An 18,740-nucleotide genomic window follows, 5' to 3' on the forward strand; every position below is an offset into this window, starting at 1 on the left:
AAATATGTTCAAGCAATGCCAGGAAATTTACAGGAATTTTTTAGGCATATAGCGCCACCTGGTGGAATCTGTCTTCTACTGTAAAAGAAGAAAAAGTGTTAATACCCTACACACTCGGTGGTAATCAAGTTATCGGTGCTGTAAACACAGACACTGTTTACTCCTACATAATTTTTCTGATAAGGAACAGAGCGACATAGAAAAAAATAACTACTTACCAGTAAAGAGACTCAGAGGAAATCCGATGAGAGGACATTGCGACCCCTCTAAATGACGTCTGTTGGGTGCGCGACTGGTTTTTTTTTTAAACCAGCAACGCACGGACTATGGTAATATTAATTTTACTCCTAACCCTAAGCCTAAACTCTAACCCTAACCCTAACCCTAACCCCTAACCCTAACCCCTAACGTAAAGGTAATACTTACCTGGGTCCGTGTGTTGCTGCTTTAAAATTTCCAAGTCGCGCACGCAACTGACGTCACACCCCTACACACTGACGTAGCCAATACATGTTGGGATAGATTTACTCTAAACCTGAACATACATGCATCATTCATGTCTCAAATCAAGGGGCCTGATCAATTCCAAGCTATGCCTTCCTGGATAAAATATGTAAAAAAAAGATCATCAATAGGAGAAAGGACTTCTGGGTAATGCCCAGAAGGCCTTGCCCCATCGACTGTGTATTCATAGCAGAAAGAGGCCGAACTAGGCTGAGACAGATGTCTGTTTTGATCATGCATTACCCTGGCCAATACATTATTTGAATTCAGGCAGGATGTCCAGCCGTGCTGACAGCTCATTAACATTTTGTGCTTTGAACCTTCAAATGCTCTGATTGGCAGCAGGCTGGTCTAACCCTGTGAGTGTTCTAATGCTCTGATTGGGTACAGGTTAGTCTAACCCTGTGAGAGTGTTCTAATGCTCTGATTGGCTACAGGTTAGTCTAACCCTGTGAGTGTTCTAATGCTCTGATTGGCAGCAGATTGGTCTAACCCTGTGAGTGTTCTAATGCTCTGATTGGCTATGGGTTGATCTAGTCCTGTGAGTGTTCTAATGCTCTGATTGGCTGCAGGTTGATCTAGTCCTGTGAGTGTTCTAATGCTCTGATTGGCTGCAGGTTGATCTAGTCCAGTGAGTGTTCTAATGCTTTGATTGGCAACAGGTTGATCTAGTCCAGTGAGTGTTCTAATGCTTTGATTGGCAACAGGTTGATCTAGTCCTGTGAGTGTTCTAATGCTCTGATTGGCTGCAGGCTGGTCTAGTCCTGTGAGTGTTCTAATGCTCTGATTGGCTACAGGTTAGTCTAACCCTGTGGGTGTTCTAATGCTCTGATTGACTACAGGCTGGTCTAGGTCTGTGAATGTAATTTTGGGTGGAGAACCCTTTATGGAAACTTTCTTTAAATCATATATTACTAACTTGGGCACAGTCTAGATGTGTTTCCTGTGTTCTAAAGTTCAACCAGTAACAGGCTGTGCAGCCAATTAGACAATAATAGGCTTAAAATAATGTGATTTATTCTAATGTTTATTTATGTTCCCAGTGAGAGAACTGGTGGACAGGGGCAAGCTGGGCTGAGGGGCATGTGCCCCCCGGTCTGGTACCATAGTGGGCTACCTTGGGTTGGATTACTGGACCACCTGCATTTTTTTTACGCATGTTCCTAATCTGCTGCTAAATTGAGTCTTGCCCCCCGGGCTAACATTTGCCAGCCCGTCGCCGCTGCTGGTGGATGTTTCTGACTCTCCAGCAAATATAAATGATAAAAAGGTTCAGTATACTGTATTTTTTTTAAATATCCTTTTAAGAAAAAGCCCATGCGTGCTAGTATCTCCATAAGATACCTACATCACACAATGTGTATTGCTTACCATTAAAGTGACATGTGTCACGCAGGATGAAATGCTGCCCTGGAACGTATTGGCTCCGTGCTCACATTCATCATCATCTCTCTCCGCTGCCAAACTTACAGTAGTTATAACTAAACCCGTGCCAGTAACTCCCTGCCCTGCCCCGCAGATAGACGAGCTCCCTGGTCTGAGCAATGCTGCCAACAGCTATAACTCACTACATAAATCACAGTCCTGGCCAAGGTTGTCTGGGGTTAGACAAGAGGATAATGTCACTAAACACCCCACCGTGATCTGTAGGAATACTGAGCTGGACGAGCGCTGAGGTTATGAGGGCTAATGATATCAGTTATATGTAATGGTGCTATACGACGCTGATGGTAACAAGTGACAGTCAGAGATTTATGTATGTGTGCATGTTGGCACTGTCTGAACAGCACATAGCGTGCAATAAGGTACACAAAGGTGTTGGCACTGTTAAAGCAGTAAACAAGAGCAAGTGTAGCGGAGTACACACCAGGGGCGGATCTAGGCAACTGCTCTACCCGGGGCGATTTTAGGGGGGGGGGATTTAGGCCCCACCCCCTTTCTAATTTCTAAGGCTGCCGGCGGCTGCACAGTATGTGAAGGTCCGCTCGGCAATGACAGTGTGCTGCCCCGCTGCTCTGATTGTGTTTAAAACACAATCAAAGCAGCCGGGCAGCACACTGTCAATGCTGAACGGACCTGCACAGTGTGCAGCCATCAGCAGCAAGCCCCTGCTAGGGGGGGCGATCGCCCCCCCTCCCCCCCCCCTTCCATATATCCAGTGGTGGGATCCAAATAAATTAACAACCGTTTCTCTGCCCTAATGACCGTTTTAAGTATACAAAAAAAATATATACCGAAAGGTAGTTTAATATTTCATGCATTTAATAAGAACAGTAAAAGAGGTACACAAAACTAGATTATGTTATAAGAAAGAGCTTTAAAATATTAATGAAAAAATATTAAATAATGCCTGACAAAAAAAACCTGAAAAAAAAATAAAGTACCAACAATGGAAGTTACATGGCAACACATACACTGAATCACAACAGGAATTACATTTAAATAAAGGGAATAAAAGCGTACACATTACACAGACAATAGCAAAGTAATAAACAACAATTATTATAAAAGCTGCATAATGATAAATTATTTATATAAACATTAAGAGGCAGTTATCTAGTCAAACCCAGGTGTGTGTGCGTGTATAAAATATTCCTTATTTTATGCTGTTAATATAAAGATAATAATAGTAATGAGTAATGTTATGCCACACAGTAGTGCCCCCATTTCAAATTGCAACTTTAAGCAATATATATATATATATATATATATATATATATATATATATATATATATATATATATATATATATATATATATATATATATATATTGCTTAAAGTTGCCTGTATTATAGTGTATGTCTCATTTGCACACAGTGGTGGCAGCCATTTTGTGCGCTGAAACAATATTTCGGAGTAAGGACCCAATCAGTTCATTAGGAAACACCCACGACATGCCTCGCTAATCTCACTAGTTTCAACATGTCCTTTATGTAATGGGCTCTAAAGCTTTTATGTCAGTGCTTATTGTTGTTTCCACAAATTTCCCCATACAACACAGTACTGCTAAATATTTTGAGGTTGTAGAAAGACTAAGAATAATATTTTTATTTTGGACTATTTAAAAGGAAATTGATTTTCTGCTATAACCTGACGCCAATATCTACCACAGTAATAATAGAAAAGTAATATTCTCTTAAATAATTTATGCAGCATCACTGAGCCGAACTTCAAATGGTGAACTGTGATGAATCGTTCGTCAGGTTATTCCTTAAAGTTCCGAGCGAACCTCCGGATTCCATTTACTTCTGAGGTTGCAGGAGTGAAAGCGAGAGGCTGACTCTCTGCTGTCTGTGGAGTCACAATGCTCTTATCAGGCTTGAGGAGACTTAGGGCTATAGCAACCAATCAGATTCTAGCTATCATTTTGTAGAAGGTACTAAATAAATGAAAGCTAGAATCTGATTGGTTGCTATAGGCAACATCCCCACTTTTTTAAATCCGCAGCTTAGTAACTCTAGCCCTTAATGTCGCGAGCTAACCTGACTCTGTACCAGTGAAAACAGCTCCATCTCTCACAGCGCCGTCATTCTTACAGCACACCAACAAAATGACATTGTTTGTTGTGGGTGGGGTTTAGATGGAACAGGGGCGGGGCTTATTTTGACCCACTTTCAGGATTCTAAATGTTAGGAGTTATGATTGGGTGTATTTCATAAATCTTCTACAGTGACAAACAAAGACTATTAATAACAGAAATGCTTCTTTTGTTCTGCTATATCTTATGTAAACAGGTAACAAGAGCCAGTAAAAGTCTGCTGTAAAATATATCACTCTATAAAGTTAGCGATATATACATATGGCAGCGTGCAGTAAGCAACTTCTGAAGGATGATCTGAGTAAACAGAAATTCTGACATTAAAGGTAAGACACACAACATTTATTCCCCCAGCACACTGCTATAGCCAGCAACAGATCTGCCATTTCTACTGTAGATAAAAATGCAAAAGTCTTTGTTGCACACATTTGCAAATGTATGTTTAAGCCATCCACCACGCCAAGGCGCTTTTGCTAATAGGATGGTCCTACTATAAACAATGAGAGTCCCATATATTTGGGCCATACATATGTGTTTTTAAATTGAGAGCCAACTTACCAAAGAGGTACCCCAGAAGCCTCCAAACAGCAATTCAGTGCCAGTACCCCCTCTCAGCTACTGACACCAACATGCCTCTCAGACAAATACAAAAGTGGAAGCTGCTCAAATCAATTTATAAGCCATAACAGGTGCTTGAAAGGGTGGGGTTATCCTGCAAGGAACATACACACAACATTTTTCCCCCAGCACACTGCTATAGCCAGCAACAGATCTGCCATTTCTACTGTAGATAAAAATGCAAAAGTCTTTGTTGCACACATTTGCAAATGTATGTTTAAGCCATCCGCCACGCCAAGGCGCTTTTGCTAATAGGATGGTCCTACTATAAACAATGAGAGTCCCATATATTTGGGCCATACATATGTGTTTTTAAATTGAGAGCCAACTTACCAAAGAGGTACCCCAGAAGCCTCCAAATAGCAATCCAATGTCAGCACTCCCCCTCAGCTACTGACACCAACATGCCTCTCAGACAAATACAAAAGTGGAAGCTGCTCAAATCAATTTATAGGCCATAACAGGTGCTGAAAGGGTGGGGTTATCCTGCAAGGAACATACACACAACATTTTTTCCCCCAGCACACTGCTATAGCCAGCAACAGATCTGCCATTTCTACTGTAGATAAAAATGCAAAAGTCTTTGTTGCTTTTGTATTAAAGGTAAGACACAAGAAGTGCATCTGATTAATCCCAGAACGGGGCAAAAGTAAGTGTTAACGGTGCTGTATGCTTGGTGGAGCTATCTGTAGAGCTACATGGGGACAAAGTTAATTAACAAAATCTCCACCAACAGAGACAATCTTTAAGTTAGAAACAAAAGAGAAGCACAAATTTAAATACCAGACATTTTTACAAATGACCCACAGGCACAAGAAGAACACTCTGTGCCAACCTGCATAATGTGATAATCTAGAATTACACATTGTCCTTTTCTCCCGATAGTTAATTTATTGATCCAAATCATGGAATTGGGCTGTTGGATTAACTATCGCAGGAATATATTAACATTACATTACATTTAACCTGAATTGCTGCTCAATATTAATCGCAATGTATTCTTCCACCACAAGATGGTGCTGTAAACAAGTTTGAATTCTACCAGCTGTGAATTTTTGGACTTTTGGATAGGTAAAACCCTGAATCTCTAGTCCTCAAATAGTCATTATCCACATTATAATACTGCCTGATGGCCGAAGCAATCTGTCACATTAATAATCTTATTTGTGTGCCAAAGTAAACGTAATATAATGTTTAATGTCAGATAAGGGTTTTAGTATCATGTCATACAACCAGAATCTCTCACTCTCCTCCTGTGGGACCCCAGTCTGTGATCGTGTTATTTTCCTTTGATGTAGTTACATCTGACCTATCCTGAAGGTGTCTGAGACAACTGAACGTAACCAGGGCTTGCTCACATTTTCAAATATTTTCCAGCTCATCCAATCAGCTCTGTCCAGAAAGCCTATCAATTCAAAAGAAACCAGTGACATCATGATATCCTGTGTATTGGCCATAGGTTCTTATCCTCTAATCAGAGGTTCAGTGTCTTTGTGACACTAACAGAATCTACCACTCCTGTGGGCTGACAAACGTGCTTTTAACCTCTCACCTCCGCCCCGGCTTCTTCCCGCAAACACCTCTATAATACATTTATATCTGTTCTCAAACCTCCCAAACCAACCCCTCCCGATCACCAATAATGCCCATTCTGTATTTAACCAAATCCAATATAAATTACTTATATTAACCTACAAATCTATTAACAAAACTGCACCAACATACATCTCCCACCTCGACCTCTCCACTCTGCACAAGATCTGTGTCTCTCACCCACACTCATTACCTGCTCCCATTCCCGGTTACAGGACTTTCCTCAGACAGTCCCCACGTATATGTATTCTCCTTCTATACCCAAACAACCCTCTGGCCCCCAGACCAACACTGCGCTGTGACTTCCCACTTCAACCAATACACAATATGTAGCACTTACCCTTGTGTATCACACTCCCATTGTCCCATAGATTGTGAGTGTGTGAGCAGGGTTCTCTTACCTCTCTGTCTGTCTGTATTACCCAGTATTGTTTTATTACTGTGTTTGCTCCCAATTGTCAAGGGCCGCGGAATATGCTGGCGCTATATAAATAAATGTTAATAAATCAGTCTTTTCTCCCACATTTGCATACTGGAGCAACATACACTAACGGTTAGCTGCTGGCACAGGGGGTAGGACAATTACAAACACTAAATGAATAGAACCAAACTCAGATGACTAACATGATGTCTGAGATGTTCTATGGACAAGTATCAAGATCAGTATCAATACCAAGAGCAGTGTACAGACCAGTATCAATAGCAAGACCAGCAACAATGCCTAAACCAGTACAATATCAAGACCAGCGTCAATACTAAGACGAGTATACTGGCAGGGTGTATGGGCTCCTATAACATAACAGTGTTATCTGTCTATATCGGCTCTATACCATCCTCTAGTGCTCTGCCCAGATCCTCATCTTACTACCAGCTCTGCCTTTGCAGACATTACCAATTTGTTTTTCCCCTCAATTGTCTAATTTCCCTGTAGGTTGTATTGTATGCAGTGATTCCCTCCCAGGCTTCTCCCGCTGACAGCTCGTCTGCAGATTGATGCAGTGGGATTAATAGAAGATCGCCAGGCGGTGATCTGTATCTGCGCGGCTGACGGTTTGACAGTCGCAGCTGTTTAACTGACTCCTTACATCCCGCTAAATGCCTGAGTATTATTCTGCAGAACAACGGGTGCCAGGAAACCCCCAATACAAGACCCACTGTGCAAGAGCAACACAATACAAGACACATTGGGCAAGAACACCTCAGTACAAGACACAGTGTGCAAGAGAACCCAAGTACATGACACTTTGTGCAAAAGCATCTCAATAATAGACACAGTGTGCAAGAGAACCCAAATACATGACACAGTGTGCAAGAGCATCTCAATACAATACATAGTGTGCAAAAGCACTCAAATACATGACACAGTGTGCAAGGGAGCCTCGATAGAAGACACATTTGGCAAGAACACCTCAATGCCAATCACTGTGTGCAAGGGCACTCAAATACATGACACATTGTGCAAAGGCACCTCAATACCAGACACAGTGTGCAAGAACATCTCAATGCCACAGTGTGCAAGAGTGCCCAAATATATGACACAGTGTACAAGAACACCCCAATACCACAGTGTGCAAAAGCGCTCAAATATATGACACAGTGTACAAGAACACCTCAATACCACAATGTGCAAGAGCGCTCAAATATATGACACAGTGTACAAGAACACCTCAATACCACAGTGTGCAAGAGCGCTCAAATATATGACACAGTGTACAAGAACACCTCAATACCACAGTGTGCAAGAGCGCTCAAATATATGACACAGTGTACAAGAACACCTCAATACCACAGTGTGCAAGAGCGCTCAAATATATGACACAGTTTACAAGAACACCTCAATACCACAGTGTGCAAGAGCGCTCAAATATATGACACAGTGTACAAGAACACCTCAATACCACAATGTGCAAGAGCGCTTAAATGTATGACACATTGTGCAAACGCACCTCAATACCAGACACAGTGTGCAAGAGCACCTCAATACCAGACACACTGGTGAAGAACGGGACAATACAAGACACAAAGGGTAAGAATACCGCAAATACAAGACACAGTGAGCAAGAGCACCTCAATAAAAGATACAATAAGTAAGAGTACTGCAATACAACATAAGCTGTGTACGGCCACCTCAATATAATACAGTATATAAGAATACCCCAATGCCTGACACACTATGTAAGAGCACTGTAATACAAGCCACAGTAGATAAAAGTACAGCAATGCAAAACAAACTACGTAAAAGCACCAAGATACAAGACACGTTATGTTAGAGAACACAAATATATGCAGCTACACGGGGAGCTGGGTGGACATTGTCAGCCAGGAAGCAGGAAGATCCAACAAACAGTAAAAGACAACTGAAAATAAGTTTATGTTGTGATCATATAATGGCGATGAATATAGACGGGACAGGAGATTGTCCCATCATCACCTGCTGGTGGAAGACAATGTCACACAGCAACCCGGCAGGAGGACTCTTCTGTAGGCAAATATTTACATTATTACATATACATATGTGTCTGAAACAGCTCCCAATTATCTCTGCACTAATTACAATATGTCTGCAGGGGAAACATAACAATGCCCCTTCCTCAGCACTGCCCTTTCACGTCTAATTAATGCTTTCCTCGTTAGCGTTGGCAGAATAGTAACTATCCACAACAGTTATGTTTATCCGCCAAGTACAGATGTAGCCAAATCGATGGTCCATCCCCAGAGGCCCAGCGCAGACGTTGGAAGGATAACACAGAGGGGTATATTTACTAAACTGCGGGTTAGAAAAAGTGGAGATGTTGCCTGCAGCAACCAATCAGATTATAGCTGTCATTTTGTAGAATGTACTAAATAAATGATAACTAGACTCTGATTGGTTGCTATAGGCAACATCTCCACTTTTTCAAACCCCCAGTAAATCTAACCCAGAATGTCTTGGAATCTCAGCACCCCTTGTACTGCGGATACATGGAGTGTGCTGCATCTGTCCGTGACTACAATTCCCAGCCTTTTCCATAATTTATTAACCTAGATTTATGCAGCGGCAAATAGCACGGAGCACTGTGCTATCTGTTCACTCCCCAGCAGACATAATAATCGAATTCCCTAACACAGGCAAACAAATGCACACAGCCCTATGACAAATTTAGTCTGAAGCCAATTAACCTATCATGGGAGCAAACCAGAGCTCATAGACAAACATGGAGAGTACATACAAGCACCCTGGTCTGTATCAAACCCAAGGTCCTAATGTTGAGGTAGCAATACAAGCACTGTGTCACCATGATGCCGGTCCCAGTATCCTGCACCAGCCGGACATCATCATTCATTTATATAGCGCCACTAATTCCGCAGCGCTGTACAGAGAACTCAGTCACATCAGTCCCTGCCCCATTAGAGCTTACAGTCTGAATTCCCTAACACACACACAGACAGAGACTAGGGTCAATTTGTTAGCAGCCAATTAACCTACCAGTATATTTTTGGAGTGTGGGAGGAAACCGGAGCACCCGGAGGAAACCCATGCAAACACGGGGAGAACATACAAACTCCACACAGATAAAGCCATGGTCGGGAATCGAACTTATGACCCCAGTGCTGTGAGGCAGAATTGTTAACCACTAAGCCACCGTGCTGCCCCATTACTTTCATTGCCTATCCTGCACCAAATCAATCAAAGATAGTTGCTGTGTGCTTGCAATACAGCAGGCCTGTCCAACCAGTGGTTCTCCAGGTGTTGTGAAACTACAAGTCCCAGCATGCTTTACCAGCAGATAGCCACCCGATCGCTGGCACGTTATGCTGGGACTTGTAGTTTCACAACACCTGGAGAGCCACAGGTTGACCAGACCTGCTATAGAATAATGCTCATTTGATGTTTAAAGTCAATAAACCTCTGAGAGTCCATCCACGTTGTAATATTGGAGACACAAGGAAGAACCTATGGTGTACCTATGGTGTGTCACAATGTTTGTGTGTCGCAGTCACGGTGGATACCGATGAATACTGTGCCGACCCGCAAAGAGGTTAATGAAATTCTCTCTCCCGGGCTCGCTCGTCCCGTTGTTAATTACGGAGCCGCGTTTAAAACAAGAGGGAAATGCCTCTGGGATCCATGTTAAGTGGGCAGAGGTTAAAAGTGATTGTAGGGTTCCTAGATGCAATAAACACTCTGGTTCCTCAGAGATATTAAAGGTCTTCAGGTTATGACCGAGCCTGACACACACCAGGCTTTATATTCCTGCCTGCTAGTAGTTACGTATATTATTACTGTATGTACTTCATACCACAGCGCCTTGAGAGCTTGCAATGATTTCCTTTATAATTAGTCTTTAAATTGTATCACCCTGAAGTGACTTTTGTCATTTTAATTTGCAAAACAATAACTAACCCTTTATGTCTCCAGCATACATAGGCAACTCGTGTCTCACCAGCTGCTGTGGGACTACTTGCATAGGCAAACCAAGGGGGGGTTGCCTAGTGCCTGGAAACCCCCATCCAAGCCTGGGACACTGTATAATTGAGGTGGCTGGACCCTGCCCCCGCTTCACACGGCTCTACTTGAAAAGAGAGAGCTGCATGCACCTAACAGTAGTGCACGCAGCATTGCCCGTGTATATTATGGGGATAGGGAGAGTTGGAGAGCAGCCAAGCACTCTCTAAAATTATAGCCACGCCCCCATGCATAATGGTCACGCCCATTGGCGGCGTGGTGTGGAGACCCCCCTCTACAAATCCTGCGTTTGCCCCTGACTTGTACCAGCATACCCTGCCATCAGTTACCTCCATCTGTTGGAAAACTGCTGGGATTTGTAGCTCCACAACAGCGGCGGAGTGCCGCTTCTATTATCACTAATCTTCCACTCGCCAATTAACTAAGTCAGATATAGAAATATAAATATACTGTCAGTAACTGTGACACTCTTGTTTCCCTAGACTGAGGACTGAATCCGCAGCTGTGACTTTCCTTCTCCGCTAAGCTTAATACACTAGTAGAAATGGTATCTGTTCCTAAAATCAGCTTTCTGAGAAATGTTTATCTGCGGTGTAAGGGAGCCAATGTTTCAGTTTAACCATAATAGCCAACATGCATGTGTATGTAGTATGTTTGTATGTTCTACCTGTAGAGGAACATGTATGTGTGGGTGTGGGTATCTGGTACGTGTGTATATGAAACATATCAACTGCATGATAGCACACAGAATTCCAAGTGGAATCCTGCTTCTAGTTTAGGACTGCCAGGGATGGCTGGGAGCAGTAGTGCCACAGAAGAAAATGCTTACCCCAGCACCCATCGGCATTGGAGTTGGGTGGAGCCTGAGGCTGTTTTTTTATTTTCTTATTGAGGATGGGGTGGGGGCACACATATTTTGGTGGATCCAATTTAACAACCTGATGAACAGCCTGGGGCTGCAAGTTGCCCCCTGTGACGTAATGACGCAAACCCATCATTTTACAGAGTGGGCAGATGCGGGAGACTGCCATACATTCCCGGGAGTCTCCCGGACATTCCGGGAGAGTTGTCAAGTATGGTTATAGTGCCACCAGCCCTTTGTGTTATTGGGGCCTATTTATTATAGGTAATTTACTGGTAAGTTCCCCGAAAACAGCTATTTTCGGGGAATGGACGCATATTTAAGTGTTTTTCTAATCTATCAACACTGCCTCGCAGCAGATATCATAGATATCTGCTGCTTTGCATTTTTTTTTTCGAAGTACATAGCAGTCCCCATAGATGTCTATGGGGACTGCTATGTACCGGAATGTAACAATTTTCGCACATACTTTTACACTTATGGCAATGTACGCCAGCTCAGACTGGCGTACATTACTGTTTTTGACAGTTTTCAACACTGTGAAGCTCTGCTCCGAAGAGCAGAGCTTCACAGCACATGTGTGTAGGGATCACATGATCCCTCCCTGTCTCACACAGCTCTCTCTCTACAACAGTGAATTGCAGGGATGTTTGTGTGCATGCCTGAGGTGTTCAGCCGGCGCATGCGCACTGGAGTGGGAAGAGGATCACAAACGTCTTCGGAAGTGAAGAGGCCGTGGTAAGTATGAATTCCACTTCACAGGAACAGCAGTTTTTCGGAACTGCTGTTCCTGTGTTGCTTTTTTAATACATATCAGAAATAGTTCAATCCTTATCAATGCGATAAGGATTGAAAACTAATTTTCATTTTTTGCGACTGTTGATAAATGTGCCCCATAGTCTGGTGCTGGTAGCGGTTTTTGGGGCTGGGAACACTTTTTTATACACTATGTTGAAACACCAGTCATCACCATAATGATCTCAGCAGCATGAATCAGTCGCTGATAGTGGATCATCATCCTTAACGCATTCAGGCGCTCTTTCGTGCATATTCTGATTAGCACGGATTTGAGACAATCACCATACACATAATTGTGTGTCTTTGTGGCGGTGTATTGTGCAGCTCAGTGTTTTTTTTTACACAAATGCGTCCAATTCCAAAACATTTTTTACGCTTGCGTTCTCTGGCGTAAAGTCAGTTTCTGATCATGCGCAGAGCAATTTCACACAAAATACGGCACGCAACGGGATTTATGCGGGAAGATGAATCACGACAAGGATGATCGCTTAGACCAGCTAAGTACATGAGTAAGCACCATCCACCACACCAGTACTGCACCAGGCTGTCAGTTCTGTGATAGACTATAAACTCTGTGCAGTGCGCAGAAGGAATTATGGGACTGACCTGCTTCACGCGTTTCGCCAGCTTAGATTTTGCACCTGTAATTACTAATGAGAGGTACAGGATAGTGGTTGGGATTACACACAGCTTTTACTGCTTTATAATCTGCTTTGGTTCTCTGTATACTTTTACATTACTTCTTTAATTAAATAAAAATATATTAAATGTATTCTGGGCACAGAAAGGAATAGAATTCTCATTAATTAAGATTTTGTTCTATCAAAACACAGAGTTCTCAAACCATTTAATTTGATCTCAGGTCTCCCAGCTGTATACATTAATAGATAGGATGACGTAGGAAGCTTGCAAGTTCATCGTTGATTCATTAGATTATCTGAAAATCCCTTAGTGGTAAAACCAAAGGAGCATTCTAAGAGACTCCACTATAATGACAATACTTTCTTGTATTGGTGACAAATACGTAGTGGAAATATCAGGCAGATAATGAAAAAAGTCACACTAAACGCTAGGTACATGGGGACATTTATTAAAAATGACTTATTGCCACAATCGTACGAAAAAAATCATCGCCAATAAGGCATTTTGTCTGGTGTTTTGAGATCAAAACCCGAGAACAGAATATGTAACTTGCTAAATGGGCTTCCTCAAGCAGAAGTATGAGGATGACTAGTTTATTGCTGACAGTAACCCCGTATATGTATGGGGTGAAGCGGATATAGCCCTATCGCCAGCGAAAAATGGCGTTTTGCCTTTCATAGATAGGTCCTTTAATGTTAACTTGGTGACAGTGAAATTTATTAGACAATGCTCAATGGTAGCAAAGACATTAAATGTACCAATGAAAAGCGGGTGATCACTAAATCATTTTGAGATATTTTATCATTATACTGGTACAGACCACTTTCATAGCTCAAAGGTCTCCAACTCCAGATGTGTACAATCACTAAACCAGTAACAGATCAGCACTAATAGATCCAGAGTCTCCAGTTCCTGATCAGCACTAATAGATCCTCCGAGTCTCCAGTTCCTGATCAGCACTAATAGATCCTGAGTCTCCAGTTACTGATCAGCACTAATAGATCCTCCGAGTCTCCAGTTCCTGATGAGCACTAATAGATCCTCCAAGTCTCCAGTTACTGATCAGCACTAATAGATCCTCCGAGTCTCCAGTTCCTGATCAGCACTAATAGATCCTCCAAGTCTCCAGTTATTGATCTGCACTAATAGATCCTCAGAGTCTCTAGCTACTGATCAGCACTAATTGATCCTCTGAGTCTCCAATTCATGATCAGCACTAATAGATCCGGAGTCTCCAGTTACTGATCAGCACTAATAGATCCTCAGAGTCTCCAGTTACTGATCAGCACTAATAGATCCTCTGAGTCTCCAATTCACGATCAGCACTAATAGATCCTCAGAGTCTCCAGTTCCTGATCAGCACTAATAGATCCTCTGAGTCTCCAATTAACGATCAGTACTAATAGATCCTGAGTCTCCAGTTCCTGATCAGCACTAATAGATCCTCCAAGTCTCCAGTTACTGATCAGCACTAATAGATCCTCTGAGTCTCCAATTCACGATCAGCACTAATAGATCCTGAGTCTTCAGTTATTGATCAGCACTTATAGATCCTCCGAGTCTCCAGTTTCTGATCAGCACTAATAGATCTTCCAAGTCTCCAGTTACTGATCAGCACTAATAGATCCTCTGAGTGTCCAATTCATGATCAGCACTAATAGATACTCTGAGTCTTCAGTTCCTGATCAGCACTAATAGATCCTCCAAGTCTCCAGTTACTGATCAGCACTAATAGATCCTCTGAGTCTTCAGTTCCTGATCAGCACTAATAGATCCTCCGAGTCTCCAGTTACTGATCAGCACTAATAGATCCTCTGAGTCTCCAATTCACGATCAGCACTAATAGATCCTCAGAGTCTCCAGTTCCTGATCAGCACTAATAGATCCTCTGAGTCTCCAATTAACGATCAGTACTAATAGATCCTGAGTCTCCAGTTCCTGATCAGCACTAATAGATCCTCCAAGTCTCCAGTTACTGATCAGCACTAATAGATCCTCTGAGTCTCCAATTCACGATCAGCACTAATAGATCCTGAGTCTTCAGTTATTGATCAGCACTTATAGATCCTCCGAGTCTCCAGTTTCTGATCAGCACTAATAGATCTTCCAAGTCTCCAGTTACTGATCAGCACTAATAGATCCTCTGAGTCTCCAATTCATGATCAGCACTAATAGATACTCTGAGTCTTCAGTTCCTGATCAGCACTAATAGATCCTCTGAGTCTCCAGTTCCTGTTCAGCACTAATAGATGCTCTGAGTCTCCAATTCACGATCAGCACTAATAGATCCCGAGTCTTCAGTTACTGATCAGCACTAATAGATCCTCCAAGTGTCCAGTTCCTGATTAGCACTAATTGAACCTGAGTCTCTGTTACGTCTCACGGGTTACTACTACCAGCCGGTATTGGCACTGGCCTTCCCAGGGCGTCGAGTCTAATGAACCCCCTGGTCTTCTCCAAGAAATTCCGCAAGGCGGGATGGTTTTAGCTGCCGGAAGCCCACAGGTCGCGGCCCCTAGGTTAGACCACTGGCGTGCTAGAGGGGTAGCTGGAGGGTGAATGGTTCCGAGAACACAGTAAAAGGATACGTCAAGCTAGGTAATAGCGGATTATCTGTATAGAGGTGGAAGCCAGACGTACTTTGCTCTCCAGTAGGGAAGCACGAGGAGGCGAACACAAGAGGAGTCAGGAACGGCAGCCGGGTCGGTACACAGAAGATCAGCCAGAACGTATTGCCAGGGATTCAGCAGGTACAGAGTTAATCAGACAAGCTGGGTCAGTACACAGAGATCGGCCAGATTCCACAAAGAGAGGTGCACAGAGAAAACTCAGGAATCAGAAGCAGCAGACATTAAGCACACTTGTTGTTCTGACACAGGAGAGTGAAGCCTAAGTAGCGGGGAGGTTTGAATTCCCCGCCTCTCAGGTCACATGATGCGGCAGCGCTACCCGAAAGTATAGCGCTGGAGCGATCGCCGCGACAGGAGGGAACCATGACAGTCTCCAGTTCCTGATCAGCACTAACTGATCCTGAGTCTCCAGTTTCTGATCAACACTAACAGATCCTACGAGTCTCCAGTTCCTGATCAGCACCAATAGATCCTCCAAGTCTCCAGTTCCTGATCAGCACTAATAGATCTTACGAGTCTCCAGTTCCTGATCAGCACTAATAGATTCTTCAAGTGTCCAGTTCCTGATCAGCACCAATAGATCCTCCGAGTCTCCAGTTCCTGATCAGCAATAATAGATCCTTCAAGTGTCCAGTTCCTGATCAGCACTAATAGATCCTCCGAGTCTCCAGTTCCTGATCAGCACTAATAGATCCTCCAAGTCTCCAGTTCCTGATCAGCACTAATAGATCCTCTGAGTCTCCAGTTCCTGATCAGCACTAATAGATCCTGAGTCTCCAGTTCCTGATCAGCACTAATAGATCCTCCGAGTCTCTAGTTCCTGATCAGCACTAATAGATCCTGAGTCTCCAGTAACAGATCAGCACTAATAGATCCTCCGAGTCTCCAGTTCCTGATCAGCACTAATAGATCCTCCGAGTCTCCAGTTCCTGATCAGCACTAGTAGATCCTCTGAGTCTCCAGTTCCTGATCAGCACTAATAGATCCTCTGAGTCTCCAGTTCCTGATCAGCACTAATAGATCCTGAGTCTCCAGTTCTTGATTTGCTTTATCAGAACCTCAATCTACAGTTTGCAATAGTATCAATAATAAACTCCATGCTTTCAGTGGGTAATAAATGCTTCGGGAGCCGTACTTTCCATGCAGCAAACTCCCCCAGGGACACTTTATTTCCATCTGTGTCACATTTGAATCCCACCGTTGGCCTTTATGATATCTCTCCTCTGTTCTTTTGTCACCATCTCAAGAGGTTAATTATGTTATGTTTAACATTTTCTACTATGTATGCAAATGACATAGGGATCGTTGGGGGAGTCCTCTCCCTCCTGTTGTAATGTGTTAAGTTTCCCAGCATTTCCTCCCCATTATTTAAATCACATAAAATTTAAACAACTAATAAATGAGCCATGGTAACCAGTGTGTGCATATAGCACATATCCGCAACTACTGAAGGCGTAAAAATATTATGTAATTAGTACATGTACAGCTACTGAAAAGGTCAAAGGCGTTTATATACTTTTCTTTAATGTACCTCAACTTACTCTATTAATAGCCCTGTGAGATCAAGAATAATTGCATATCATGTCATAGGAATTATCCTGCATGCATATTCAATTGTTCGTAGATATCCAGAGGTACCGTGCAAACATTTGGAAGGGATAATATTGTATTATATTGGCTTCTTTTCTACACCTCACAGCGAGAGGACACAGCACCCACAAAGTCCTCTACGGTTTGAATGGGGTACGGTGTGAATGGTGTACAGAGCAGGTAAGTGGCCAATGAAAGTTCACCTAGTGCGGTCAGGTTCTTAATAAACAGCTGCCATAATAAACGATAAATCCTCGATGAATGACCTCTGACGCCACCAGACTGTGCCAAATAATGGTATACTTAATTGTAGTCAACAAATCTTGTAATGTTAGGATTAGGTGTCCGGCTCCCCTGCAGTTTCTCCTCTCAATACATACCGTATTTCTCCATTTATAAGACGCACCTGTATGAATCAATATTGGTGACTGTAAAAAAATTGAGGATAATGTTTTTTGCAGAGTAATTGTGCAGCGGGTACTACAGAGAGGAGAGACGGGGTTCTAACCCTATTGCTAATTCTGCCTTACCCTTTCAGATGCTTCCTCTGTCCGGTAAAGTCTTCTTTCTTCTGTCCGTTCTGATCCCGATGCTGGAAAGTCGCTTACCGTCCTCTTCCCGATGACCGGATGACCAATCAGGACTTTGACAAAGTCCTGATTGGTCAAAACGCGTAGGAAATTTAAATGACTTCATACACGCCAAAAGCAGAAACTGGATGTGATCGCTCCAACGGTGGTTCACGCAGCGCATCCGGTCATCGGGAAAAGGACAGTAAGCGACTTTCCAACATCGGGATCAGAACGGACAGAAGAAAGAAGACTTTACCGGACAGAGGATGCATATGACAGGGTAAGGCAGAATTAGCAATAGGGTTAGAACTCCTGCAAAAGACTATGGGGGGTATTCAATTGACGGCGGGATCGCCGAAAATCCTGCGCTCGAAAAATATTACCGTTATTACGGTAGTCCTGCGCGGGAAAACCGTTAATACGGTAATTTACTCGCTGGATTTCAGCTCGCAGCTCCCCGAGCCTATTAACGGTAATATTTTTAGAGCGCGGGATTTTCGGCGATCCCGCCGTCAATTGAATACCCCCCTATGAACATTATCCTCAATTTTTTCACAGTCACTAATATTGATTTGCGCTTCTTGAGCCACAGTATACGAGATCTTTTTTCATAGGAGCAGCATCAATATGTTCTAGAGCGCTACTACCACTGTATAAGGTGCACCCAGTTTTTAGACCCAAAACTTTGGGGAAAAAGGTGCGTCTTATACATGGGGAAATACGGTAATAACCCTCATGGTCATAACATTTGTGATTGAGGCAGTGCCCGATTAAGGGTTCCGGCCGCCCTAGGCTATTTCAGGTGTAGTGCCCCCCCCCCCCCCCTCCAGCCACCTCACCTGCCCCCTTCAGCGACCTCACCTGCCCCCTTCAGCGACCTCACCTGCCCCCTTCAGCGACCTCACCTGCCCCCTTTAGCACCTCACCTGCCCATCTGACGCCCCT

The sequence above is a fragment of the Mixophyes fleayi genome, chromosome 7, assembly GCF_038048845.1.
Source record: "Mixophyes fleayi isolate aMixFle1 chromosome 7, aMixFle1.hap1, whole genome shotgun sequence".
NCBI lineage: Eukaryota > Metazoa > Chordata > Amphibia > Anura > Limnodynastidae > Mixophyes > Mixophyes fleayi.